At 44.4% G+C, this 11,944-nt stretch overlaps 1 long non-coding RNA gene across 2 annotated transcripts; it reads left to right on the forward strand.

The window, feature by feature from the left end:
* Positions 1-4,317: 4,317 nt before the first annotated feature.
* On the forward strand, positions 4,318-10,965 carry LOC140419415 (uncharacterized). Of its 2 annotated transcripts, none has more exons than XR_011945770.1 (2): positions 4,318-4,480; positions 5,389-10,965. It is a non-coding gene; the product is annotated as an uncharacterized lncRNA (long non-coding RNA). The 2 variants fall into 2 exon arrangements; XR_011945771.1 differs by lacking the exon at positions 4,318-4,480 and adding an exon at positions 4,496-4,984.
* The last annotated feature ends 979 nt before the right edge of the window (positions 10,966-11,944 follow it).

Genomic DNA, 11,944 nt, shown 5'->3' on the forward strand with positions numbered 1-11,944 from the left:
CACACTGAACATCTCTGTATTAGTGAGAGGCAGCACGGTTTTGTGAAGGGGAGGTCGTGTCTCACTAACTTGATAGAGTTTTTCGAGGAGGTCACTAAGATGATTGATGCAGGTAGGGCAGTAGATGTTGTCTATATGGACTTCAGTAAGGCCTTTGACAAGGTCCCTCATGGTAGACTAGTACAAAAGGTGAAGTCACACGGGATCAGGGGTGAACTGGCAAGGTGGATACAGAACTGGCTAGGCCATAGAAGGCAGACGGTAGCAATGGAGGGATGCTTTTCTAATTTGAGGGCTGTGACCAGTGGTGTTCCACAGGGATCAGTGCTGGGACCTTTGCTCTTTGTAGTATATATAAATGATTTGGAGGAAAATGTAACTGGTCTGATTAGTAAGTTTGCAGACGACACAAAGGTTGGTGGAATTGCGGATAGCGACGAGGACTGTCTGAGGATACAGCAGGATTTAGATTGTCTGGAGACTTGGGCGGAGAGATGGCAGATGGAGTTTAACCTGGACAAATGTGAGGTAATGCATTTTGGAAGGGCTAATGCAGGTAGGGAATATACAGTGAATGGTAGAACCCTCAAGAGTATTGAAAGTCAAAGAGATCTAGGAGTACAGGTGCACAGATCACTGAAAGGGGCTACACAGGTGGAGAAGGTAGTCAAGAAGGCATACGGCATGCTTGCCTTCATTGGCCGGGGCATTGAGTATAAGAATTGGCAAGTCATGTTGCAGCTGTATAGAACCTTAGTTAGGCCACACTTGGAGTATAGTGTTCAATTCTGGTCGCCACACTACCAGAAGGATGTGGAGGCTTTAGAGAGGGTGCAGAAGAGATTTACCAGAATGTTGCCTGGTATGGAGGGCATAAGCTATGAGGAGCGATTGAATAAACTCGGTTTGTTCTCACTGGAACGAAGGAGGTTGAGGGGCGACCTGATAGAGGTATACAAAATTATGAGGGGCATAGACAGAGTGGATAGTCAGAGGCTTTTCCCCAGGGTAGAGGGGTCAATTACTAGGGGGCATAGGTTTAAGGTGAGAGGGGCAAAGTTTAGAGTAGATGTACGAGGCAAGTTTTTTACGCAGAGGGTAGTGGGTGCCTGGAACTCACTACCGGAGGAGGTAGTGGAAGCAGGGACGATAGGGACATTTAAGGGGCATCTTGACAAATATATGAATAGGATGGGAATAGAAGGATACGGACCCAGGAAGTGTAGAAGATTGTAGTTTAGTCGGGCAGTATGGTCGGCACGGGCTTGGAGGGCCGAAGGGCCTGTTCCTGTGCTGTACATTTCTTTGTTCTTTGTTCTTTGTTCTATCTCTGTTCTGTTTCAGATTCTGACTTAACCTCTCTCCGCTCTCACACTCACTCATTCCACAGACCTCCTACCTCTCTATCTTTCTCTCAGACACTCACTCCTTTAACATTTCTATTTCACAGAGCGCCTAAACTCACTTAATTTCTCTCTCTGAAGAAGCACAGAACACACTGAACCTCTCCTCCAACATCTCATTTATGGAGACTGAATCTTTTCTCTCTCTACCTCTCACTTTCTCTCTCTCTCTGATCGGCCCCGACTAACTTTACATCTCCAATTTTCTAATAACCCTCATTGAGGAAAATTTAATTTTGGATAATGTCCCCTCATTTCTCCCAGTGATATCCTCAGTCCATCTTCCTGTTCAGTTAATATGTTAAAAATCTAAATAACCTCATATTTTAATGTTTAAAATGGGAATGGAGGTGAATGTAATGCTGGGACTGGCAGCAATATGTGTGGGTGTTCTTGATACTGTCAGAGTGAGTTCACCCTCACAGACAGGAAGACTGTTCATGGTGATAACATGAAACTGACGCCTGCGTTTCATTCTCAGGAAACACAACTTCCTGTTTCTCTGCTGCCAGTTCCAAACCACACATCTCACTTCTGAGCAGAAAATAAATCCAGGGACCACAATCTGGTGAGAACATCTGTCAAGGCGGCCTATATCTGCCCACAGAGTCAGGGCAGAGTCACACAGATCACATTGTGGTGACATTTACAAATGAGCCGGTTATTTCTATTCAGAGTCTCCATTCCCGGACAGCACCGGCTGTGTCTGTGGATCAGTCACTGAGTTCTTTCTGCTCTTTGTAGCTGGGAACTGATCACCTGCTCCCTTATATTTTATATTATTCTTTCTGTGTTACTTGTTTCCTCTATTTCTCAGCATTTATCTCTCGCCACCTCATCTTTCTGCTGTTTAAAATCTCAGTTTTGTCTCTCCTTTCCTCTGTATCTCTCTCTCTCTCTCTCTCGGTGTCTGTATGTTCCTATTTAATAGAGGTGTAGAATTTCATGAAGGGGTTGTAATAGATTAAAGAAAGAAAGAAGGAGAAAAACAGTAAATGTTGGAAAAACTCAGCAGTTCTGGCAGCATCGGTATTGAGAGAAAAAGAGTTAACATTTTGTGTCCCTGTGACTCAGAGCAGGAGAAACAGGAATTGTCCCTCTGAGATCAGGGAAGGTGAAGGGGAGATTTAATAGAGGTGTTTAAAATGAGGAAGGATTTGTGATAGTGTCGATGGGGAGAAACTGTTTCCCAAGAGCAGGAGGGTTTGTAACCAGAGGACACAGAGATTTAACATATTTGACAACAGAACCCAAGGGGGTGATGAGGAGAATTGTTTTTACACAGTGATGTGATGTGATATGGAATTGACACTGACAGGCTGCTGGAAGCAGATTTACAGTAACTTTCAAAGGGAGTTGCACTTGTAGAGTGTAAATTGGCAGTGTTATGGTGAACCAGATGAATTCGACAGTTCACTCAGAATCTCTACAGTGCAAAAGGAGGCCATTCGGCCCATTGAGTTTACACTATACCTAGGCACAATCCCCCATCCTATCCCTGTAACCCCACCTAACCCACACATTTTTGGACACTGAGGGGAAGTTGATCATGGCCAATCTACCTAAGCTGCAAATCTTTGAATGCTGGTAGGAAACCCATGCAGACACTGGGAGAAAGTGCAAACTCCACTCAGACAGTCACCCAAGGCCAGAATTGAAACAGGGTCCATGGTGCCAAGAGGTAGCAATGATGCCCTTTGCGACAGTGTCAATTTCCTCTCATGATGTTTTAACATTTGATCTTTTCAATCACAATGTGTCTCAAAGAGAAGACTGAAACACTGGTTTTAGCTGTCATATATTTTTCCTGTGTGACTGTGCAAATCGAGAACCACTAGAATGATTTCAGTTCCTCTACAGATCTCCCTCAGATATCAGAAATCTCTGGAGTTTCCCATGTCATCATTGCTTTCACCTTGGGTAGAACAGCTCTGAATCAGGTGGAGTCAGTCACACGTGCCTCTGTCATGGTGTTTCCATTTTATCACACACCTCCCAGTGACATTGACTATAACACAGAAACATCATATTATCATTGCTACCTTGCATCTTGCCCTCCTACTATTGTCTAATGATAACAGCGACGGAGTGACACACACCGGAATTGGAATAACAGGCAGGTTATTGTCTAATAATAACAGTGACAGAGTTATTATCTGGTACCCTGGATCTGGGAAGCAACAGTGCTACCTACTGTGCTACCATGCCGCCCGAGATTGGCCCAGATAGGGTGATATTTCACAGGGTCGGTGCAGATTCGATGGGCCGAATGGCCTCCTTCAGCACTGTAGGGATTCTATGATTCTACATTGAATCCAATGATATCATAGAATTTACAGTGCAGAAGGAGGCCATTTGGCCCATCGAGTCTGCACCGGCTCTTGGAAAGAGCACCCTACCCAAGGTCAACACCTCCACCCTATCCCCATAACCCAGTAACCCAAGCCAACACTAAGGGCAATTTTGGACACTAAGGGCAATTTATCATGGCCACTCCACCTAACCTGCACATCTTTGGACTGTGGGAGGAAACCGGAGCACCCGGAGGAAACCCACGCAGACACGGGGAGGATGTGCAGACTCCGCACAGACAGTGACCCAAGCCGGAATCGAACCTGGGACCCTGGAGCTGTGAAGCAATTGTGCTATCCACAATGCTACCGTGCTGCCATATGTTCATATATGTTCACTCACACACTGCAGTCTGACTTATTATGGGGAGAGACACAGTGTTTGTTCCTGTCAAAGTGAGTGAATCCTTTGCTGTTTCTCCTCTGGGCCCATCTCCACTATTATTGTTTGATTGTCCCACTGAGACTCTCACTGTTATTATTGGACAATCAGCGAGTCAGACTGAGCCTGTGGCCGTTCTCACCATCTGGAACCGTCACAATGCCTGGGTGATTGACGGCAGCACCGGACCAATAGGAAGAGGAGGGGCGGGACTGGAGGACGATTGGGAGCGCCTGATCCTCCAACTAATCGGAGTGAATGAGGGGCGGAGCCCGCTGTGATTGAAGCATGCGCAGTGTGGGTAATGGTGAAGGAGAAGGTTTATGCCATCAGATGTGAAATTGGTAAGGGGCGTTTGACAATATGGAGGGAGCGGGAGTGGGCGGAAACGTTGTGTAAAGCTGTTGTAAGCCGCAAACCTCGGAAAAGTTACGGAAAACAGTTTGGATCGAGCGGGGCTGCAGCTCCTCATTTTAGGCTCGGGTTAACGGCCGCCATCTTTATTGGATGTGCATCAGGGCGCATGCGCGGTTGTTATCTTTGTCGGGGCGATGTTTCAATGAGTGGGAGGAGCTTGTTCCCCATTGTTCAGAATGGAGACAACTTGTCCATCAAACTGGATTAGTCTTTGAGTCTCAATGTCTTATTGATGATGCAAAGCGGTGGCAGAGATGGAAAGAAAAGGAAGCCAATCCTGCTCTCCAGATTTCACTGTCTGCGTGGGTTTCCTCCGGGTATTCGGGTATTTATAGAGTAAAATCTGAGATGAGGAGGGATTTCTTCACTCGTGGATGTGGTGAAGCTTTGGAATTCGCTACCCCAGAGGAATGTGGAGCCTCAGTGGTCAGGTATGTTCAAGACAAATGTTGATAGGTTTCTAGATATTGAGCGATATGGGGATCGTGTGGGAAAATGGTGCTCAGGTAGATCGGCCAAGGATCTCATTGAATGGTTGAGCAGACTCGGTGGGCCGAATGGCCTACTCTTGATCCTGTCATAATCTCTGTGTCCTGGTCAGGAAGCAGTGAGCTGAGCTTGGATCTGTCAATCAACATGAATCAGCACCTTCAGGAGAATTGAGAGGGTGAATATTAGATACAGCAGAGTGACAATGGAGGGAGATTGTGTAGGATGGAGATTTCCAGCTTTTGGAGAACGAGAGGGGAAATAATGTTCCAGAGGAACTAGAATTGTCAGTTCTGAGTTTCTATCTTGTACTAACAATAATTACTTTTGTAAATTGTTTTTAAAGGATATTGGAAGAGGCGAATTATAGACAGAAATCTCAACGTTTCAATATGCCAAACTCACTCGATTCCTTCTTATCTGAATATCATCGTGAGAAGGAGAAATGTTTGTGTCGACCTGTCGCTTCAAAAGATTTTAAACATTTATGTGACTGGAAAAGCACCGAGACCCACACAACACACACCCCAGTGAGAGTGTTCCAATGAACTGACTGTGGAAAGAGCTTTAACCAGTCACACAGCCTGGAAAAACATCACACCATTCACAGTGAGGTGAGACAGTGCACATGTTCTGTTTGTAGACGAGGCTTCCACTGATTGTCCAGCCTGGAGAGACACAAGGAGACCCAAAACATGGAGAAACCGTGGAAATGTGGGGACTGTGGGAAGGGATACAGAGCCCCATCTCAGCTGGAGATTCATCGCCGCATTCACACCGGAGAGAGGCCGTTCAGCTGCTCTCAGTGTGGGAAGGGATTCAGTCATTTATATGCCCTGCGGGCACACCAGCGAATTCATACTGGGGAGAGGCCATTCATCTGCTCTCAGTGTGGGAAGGGATTCACTCAGTTATCTCACCTGCAGGCACACCAGCGAGTTCACACTGGGGAGAAGCCATTCACCACCTCTGAATGTGGGAAGGGATTCATTGATTCATCCAGCCTGCAGAAACACCAGCGGGTTCACACTAGGGAGAGGCCATTCACCTGCTCTCCGTGTGGGAAGGGATTCATTAATTCATCTACCCTGCTGAGACATCAGCGAATTCACACTGGGGAGAGGCCATTCACCTGCTCTCAGTGTGGGAAGGGATTCATTAATTCATCCACCCTGCAGACACACCAGCAAGTTCACACTGGAGAGAGGCCATTCACCTGCCCTGTGAGCGGGAAGGGATTCATTAATTCATCCAACCTGCAGGCACACCAGCGAGTTCAGACTGGAGAGAGGCCATTCACCTGCTCTCAGTGTGGGAAGGGATTCACTCGGTTATCTAACCTGCAGGCACACCAGCGAGTTCACACTGGAGAGAGGCCATTCACCTGTTCTCAGTGTGGGAAGGGATTCATTGATTCATCCAGCCTGCTGAGACATCAGCGAATCCACACTGGGGAGAAACCATTCACCTGCTCCCTCTGTGAGAAGAGATTCACATGTTTATACAACCTGCAGACACACCAGCGAATTCACACTGGGGAGAAGCCATTCACCTGCTCTTAGTGTGGGAAGGGATTACATAGAAACATAGAAAATGGGAGCAGGAAGAGGCCATTTGGCCCTTTGCGCCTGCCCCACCATTCATTCAGATCATGGCTTATCATCAATTCAGTAGCTTAATTCCGCTTCCCCTCCATATCCTTTGATCCCCTTCGCCCTAATTGCTATATCTAACTGCTTCTTGAAAACATACAATGTATTGGCCTCAACTATTTCCTGTGGTAACAAATTCCACAGGCTCTCTCCTCTCTGGTTGAAGAAATTACTCCTCATCTCTGTCCTAAATTGTTTACCCCGTATCCTCAGACTGCGCCCTCTGGTTCTGTACACTCCCACCCTCGGGAAAATCTTTCCTGCATCTACCCTGTCAAGTCCTGTTAGAATATTATAGGTTTCTATGAGATCCCCCATTCTAATGAACTCCAGCGAATACAATCCTAACTGATTCACTCTCTCATACGTCAGTAGCACCATCCCAGGAATCAGTGTGGTCACCCTTCGCTGCACTCCCTCTAGAGCAAGAACATCCTTCCATCAGATAAGGAGACCAAAACGGCACTCAATATTCCAGGTATTGGCCTCGCCAAGGCCCTGTATAATTATAGCAAGATAACCATGCTCCTGTACTCGAATCCGCTCGCAGTGAAGGCTAGCAAACCATTTGCCTTCTTTACCGCCTGCTGAATTGCATGCTTACCTTCACTGACTGGTGTACAAGGACACCCAGGTCTTGTAGCACATTCCCCTCTCCTAATTTATGGCCATTCAGCTAATAGTCTGCCTTCTTGTTTTTGCTACCAAAGTGGACAACCTCGCATTTCTCCAAATTATACTGTATCTGCCATTCATTTGCCCACTCACTCAACTTGTCCAAATCACACTGAAGGATCTCTGCATCCTCCTCACAGCAAACCCTCCCACGCATCTTGGTGTAATTTGCAAATTTGGAGATATTGCATTTTGTTCCCTCATCTAAATCATTAATATATAGGGTGGCACAGTGCTGCCTCACGGCACCGAGGATCAGGGTTCAATCCTGCCACCAGGTCACTGTCCGTGTAGAGACAGGTTCTCCCCGTGTCTGCGTGTGTCTCACCCCCATAACCCAAAGATGTGCAGGGTAGGTGAATTGGGCATGCTAAATTGCCCCTTAATTTGAAAAAAAGAATTGGGTACTTTCAATTTTAAAAAAAAATTATTAATACATCTTGTGAATATCTGGGGTCCTAGCACCGACGCCTGAGGTACCCCGTCCTGCCTGCCAATTTGAAAAAGACCCATTAATTCCAACACTTTCTTTCCTGTCTGCCAACCAGTTTTCTATCCATCTCACTACACTACCCCTAATCCCATGTTCTTTAATTTTACGCACTAATCTCTTATGTGGGACTTTGTCAAACGCCTTCTGAAAGTCCAAATATACCACATCCACTGGCTCCCCCTCGTCAACTCTACCAGTTACACCGTTGAAGAACTCCAGCAGATTTGTCAAGCATGATTTCCCCTTCATAAATCCATGCTGACTCTGTCCGATCCTGCCACTGGTTTCTAAGTGCTTTGCTATAAAATCTTTGATAACGGATTCTCGAATTTCCCCACTGCCGAGGTCAGGCTTCCTGATCGAGAATTCCTCAATTTTTCTCCACATTTCCCTTTTTAAACAGTGGAATTACATAAGCCACCCTCCAATCTGCAGGAACTGTTTCAGAGTCTATAGAATCTTGGAAGATGACCACCAATGCCTCCACTATTTCGAGAGCCACTTCCTTAACTACTTTGGGATGCAGATTATCAAGCCCTGGGGATTTACCAGCCTTCAATCCCATCAATTTCCCCAACATCATTTCTCTACTTATATTAATCTCCTTCAGCTCCTCCCTCTCACTAAATCCTGTGTTCCCCAACATTTCTGGCATAAGATTTGTGAAGACAGAACCAAATTATGTATTTGCCCAGCTGTAAGGAACCTACATTTGTCTTCACCAATCTTTTTCTCTTCATATACTTATAGAAACTTTTACAATCAGCCTAATTTCCTGTTTTATGCTATTCCTAACATCACCACTGCAGTTTGGGGGCCTCTTTACTAATTTATTTTCCCCTTGGTGTTTCTGAGCTCTATCCATACAGATTCCACATTGTCGGAGCTAATACCCTTCCTCACTATTGCATTAATTTCCTCTTTAAGCAGCACTATCACTCCACTGCCTTTTCCTTTTTGTCAGTCCTTCCTAAATATATTAAATTCCCTTCCCGGGTCATCTTGCAGCCATGTCTCCATAATCCCGATTATCTCACACCCGTTCACATCTTTTTGCGCGTTTCACTCGGTTATGCCGTCTGCAGTCACACCAGGGAGTTCATACTGGGGAGAGGCCGTTCACCTGCTCTCAATGTGCAAATCTCGGATTTTGTAATTCATCGCACTTCCTGAGACACCAACAAGTTCACAACTGATTACAGGGATTGGATTCTGCTGTTATTGTTTCTGGTCTCAATTACATCCAGGACTGCATTTTGTTCATTCTGTTGGAGGTGATAAGATGTTTCATTCTCTTTTCTGTTTGGAAACTGCAAAAATCACGCCACTTTGTCATGAAGATGGTCTAAGGTGGTTACACGGTTGTTTTGTTTAATTTATCTTGGTGCTTCTCGCAGGAGAAAACTATCAGGTTATGAGGGGCAAGTTGGCTGAGATGCACTGGGAAACTACATTAAATAGTATAGTGGGAGACAGGCAATCACTAATATTTAAGGAATTATTACAGATTTACACTGGCATCGGTTAGCTCAGTTGGCTGGTTTGTGCTGAGTGACACCAACAGCACAGGTTAAATTCCCATACCAGCTGAGGTTAGCCATGGTCTGTGTCAGTATTGATGCTCCACATGATCCTCCACCCACCCCTCTACATCTCCCCCATCAGCATCTCCTTCTATTCTTTCTCCCTCATGTAAGTATCTAGCTTTACGTACAATGGATTCATGCTGTTCACCTCAACCACTCTCTGTGGAGTGAGTTCCACATTCTCACCACTCGCTGGGTAAAGAGGTTTCTATTGAAATTCCTATTGGATGATTGAATCCCTTCAGAATCTGAAAGACTTCCAACAGGTCACCCATCAGTCTTCTCTTTTCCAGAAAAAGCAGCCCCAGCCTTTCCTGAGTGTTAAATGCTCTCAGTTCTGTATATTATGAATCTTTGTTGCACCTTATCCAGTGCCTCCATTTCCTTTTTCTAAATGGAGATCACCAATGTTGACAGAGCTCCCAGTGTAGTCGAACCATCGTTTGAAACAAGTTGAACATTTCCTCCTTGTTTTTCAATTCTGTCCCTCTGGAATGGAACCCAATATATGGGCCTCACACTTTAGGAAAGATGTGAAGTTCTTCGAGGGTGTAGAGGACATTTACGAGAATGACACCAGAGATGAGGGACTCCAGTTAGTTGGAGTGACTGGAGCAGCTGAATTTCTCTCCTGAGATCACAGCATCTGGAGGGTGGGGAATGGGGCCATTCAGCCCTTTGAGACCGTGTTGGCTCCCTGTGGAGGAAGCCAGTCTGTCCATTGCCCCGTTCTATCCCCGAATCCCTGTGGGTTTATTTCTCTCAGTACCTGTCCAATTTCCGATTGAAATCCTTCCGTCATCTCTACATCTCCTACCTCATAGGCAGCAGGTTCCAGGTCGTTACCACTCCCTTAACATGTACACAAGGCTCCCAGAGCACAGAGGAGCCTATTTGGCCCATTTTTCACATACCAGCTCTTTGTACAGTGACCCATTTAATCCCAGAGTTCGACTATTTTGTTTTCTTTTTCAGAATGCATCAATTTCCCTTTTGGAAGTTAGACCAATGAGACTCGACCACCATTTATAGACAGTGTATTCCAAATCACAACAACTCGCTGTGTTTTACAACAAATAATTGTGCATATGGTGTGTCTGGAGTTTCACAGAATATTCAAAATGGTGTCGACGTGATTATTACACAAAATTAAGACTCAATTTTTATCAATGATTTTGGTGAGGACACCAAGTGTAATATTTCCTAGTTTGTGGACAATTAGAACAAATGTACATTTCTATAAAACCTCTCACATCCCCTGGACCTCCTAAAGTGTTTTAAAGCCAATGGAGTTCCTTTGAAATGTATTCACTGTTGTAATGTAGGAAGCTGTAAGTACCATGTGTAATCACATTTAGTTTTTAAATTGTTATTTTCATAGTGTATTCACTGTCATTAGTAACAAGGTCAAGGAAACCCTTTTACATCTCTAACATGTGGTTTCCTGTAGGCATGTAACTTTTTCTATATTAACTATGTATAGATTTCATAGCAATAAACACTAATTAAATTAACAATTATTCTGTACTGAATATTGATTATCATTGATGAATTGGTGTATTAGGTAATTATATTGCAAAGACTAGATCTTTGTTTTTAAAAAAAACACCATCAACCAGAATGTTTCCAGAAACAGCAGAACTACCAGAATTTGTTTGAAAAAATTAATTACTTTATAATTTTGAGAATTTACAAGACATCATATTCTGCCAAGACTATGTGGGCTCAGCAGTGCTGTAATGGTATTGTTACTGGGCTAGTAATCCTGAGACCCAGTTTAATGCTCTGGGATCGAATCTGGCTATGACAGATATTGAAATTTAATAAAAGTCTCAAATTAAAAGTCTAATGATGACATTGTTGATTGTTGTAAAAACCCGTCTGATTCACTCATGCCCTTTAGGAAATCTGCTCTCCTTACGTGGTCTGGCCTGCACGTGACTCCAGATCCACAGCAATGTTGTGGTTGATTTGTAAGTGCCCTCTGAAATTGCCTCAAGACACGCAGTTCAAGGGCAATTGGAATGAGCAATAAATGCTGGCCCAGCCAGTGACCCCCACCTCCGATGAATGAATAATTTTTAAGACGACTGTACAATTTGAAGACGAGTAAGAAACTGTCTCTTTGATTGGATTTGATTTATTGTCACGTGTCCCAAGGTACAGCGAAAAGTATTGTTCTGCGTACAGTCCAGAAAGATCATTCGATACATGAAAAAACCTCGGACATACAATAAAGACACAATGTAAATACATAGACACCGGGTGAAGCATAGGGAGTGTAGTACTACTCAGTAGAGAACCAGTGTATCTTGTATCAATCAAATATATTAATTAAAAATTACTGTATTAATTAGCTACCAGTCTGCCACAGATGATGAAATAAGCAGTGATCCGTAACTGAGTTACAATTAATGAAACAATAATTAATCAGTAGTTGTAGTAATAGTCTGAGTTTTATTTGTTGTAAAAATGTAAAAGCTTCATTGCTGTGTA

The sequence above is a fragment of the Scyliorhinus torazame genome, chromosome 5 (genome assembly GCF_047496885.1).
Source record: "Scyliorhinus torazame isolate Kashiwa2021f chromosome 5, sScyTor2.1, whole genome shotgun sequence".
In the NCBI taxonomy this organism is placed as follows: Eukaryota; Metazoa; Chordata; class Chondrichthyes; order Carcharhiniformes; family Scyliorhinidae; genus Scyliorhinus; species Scyliorhinus torazame.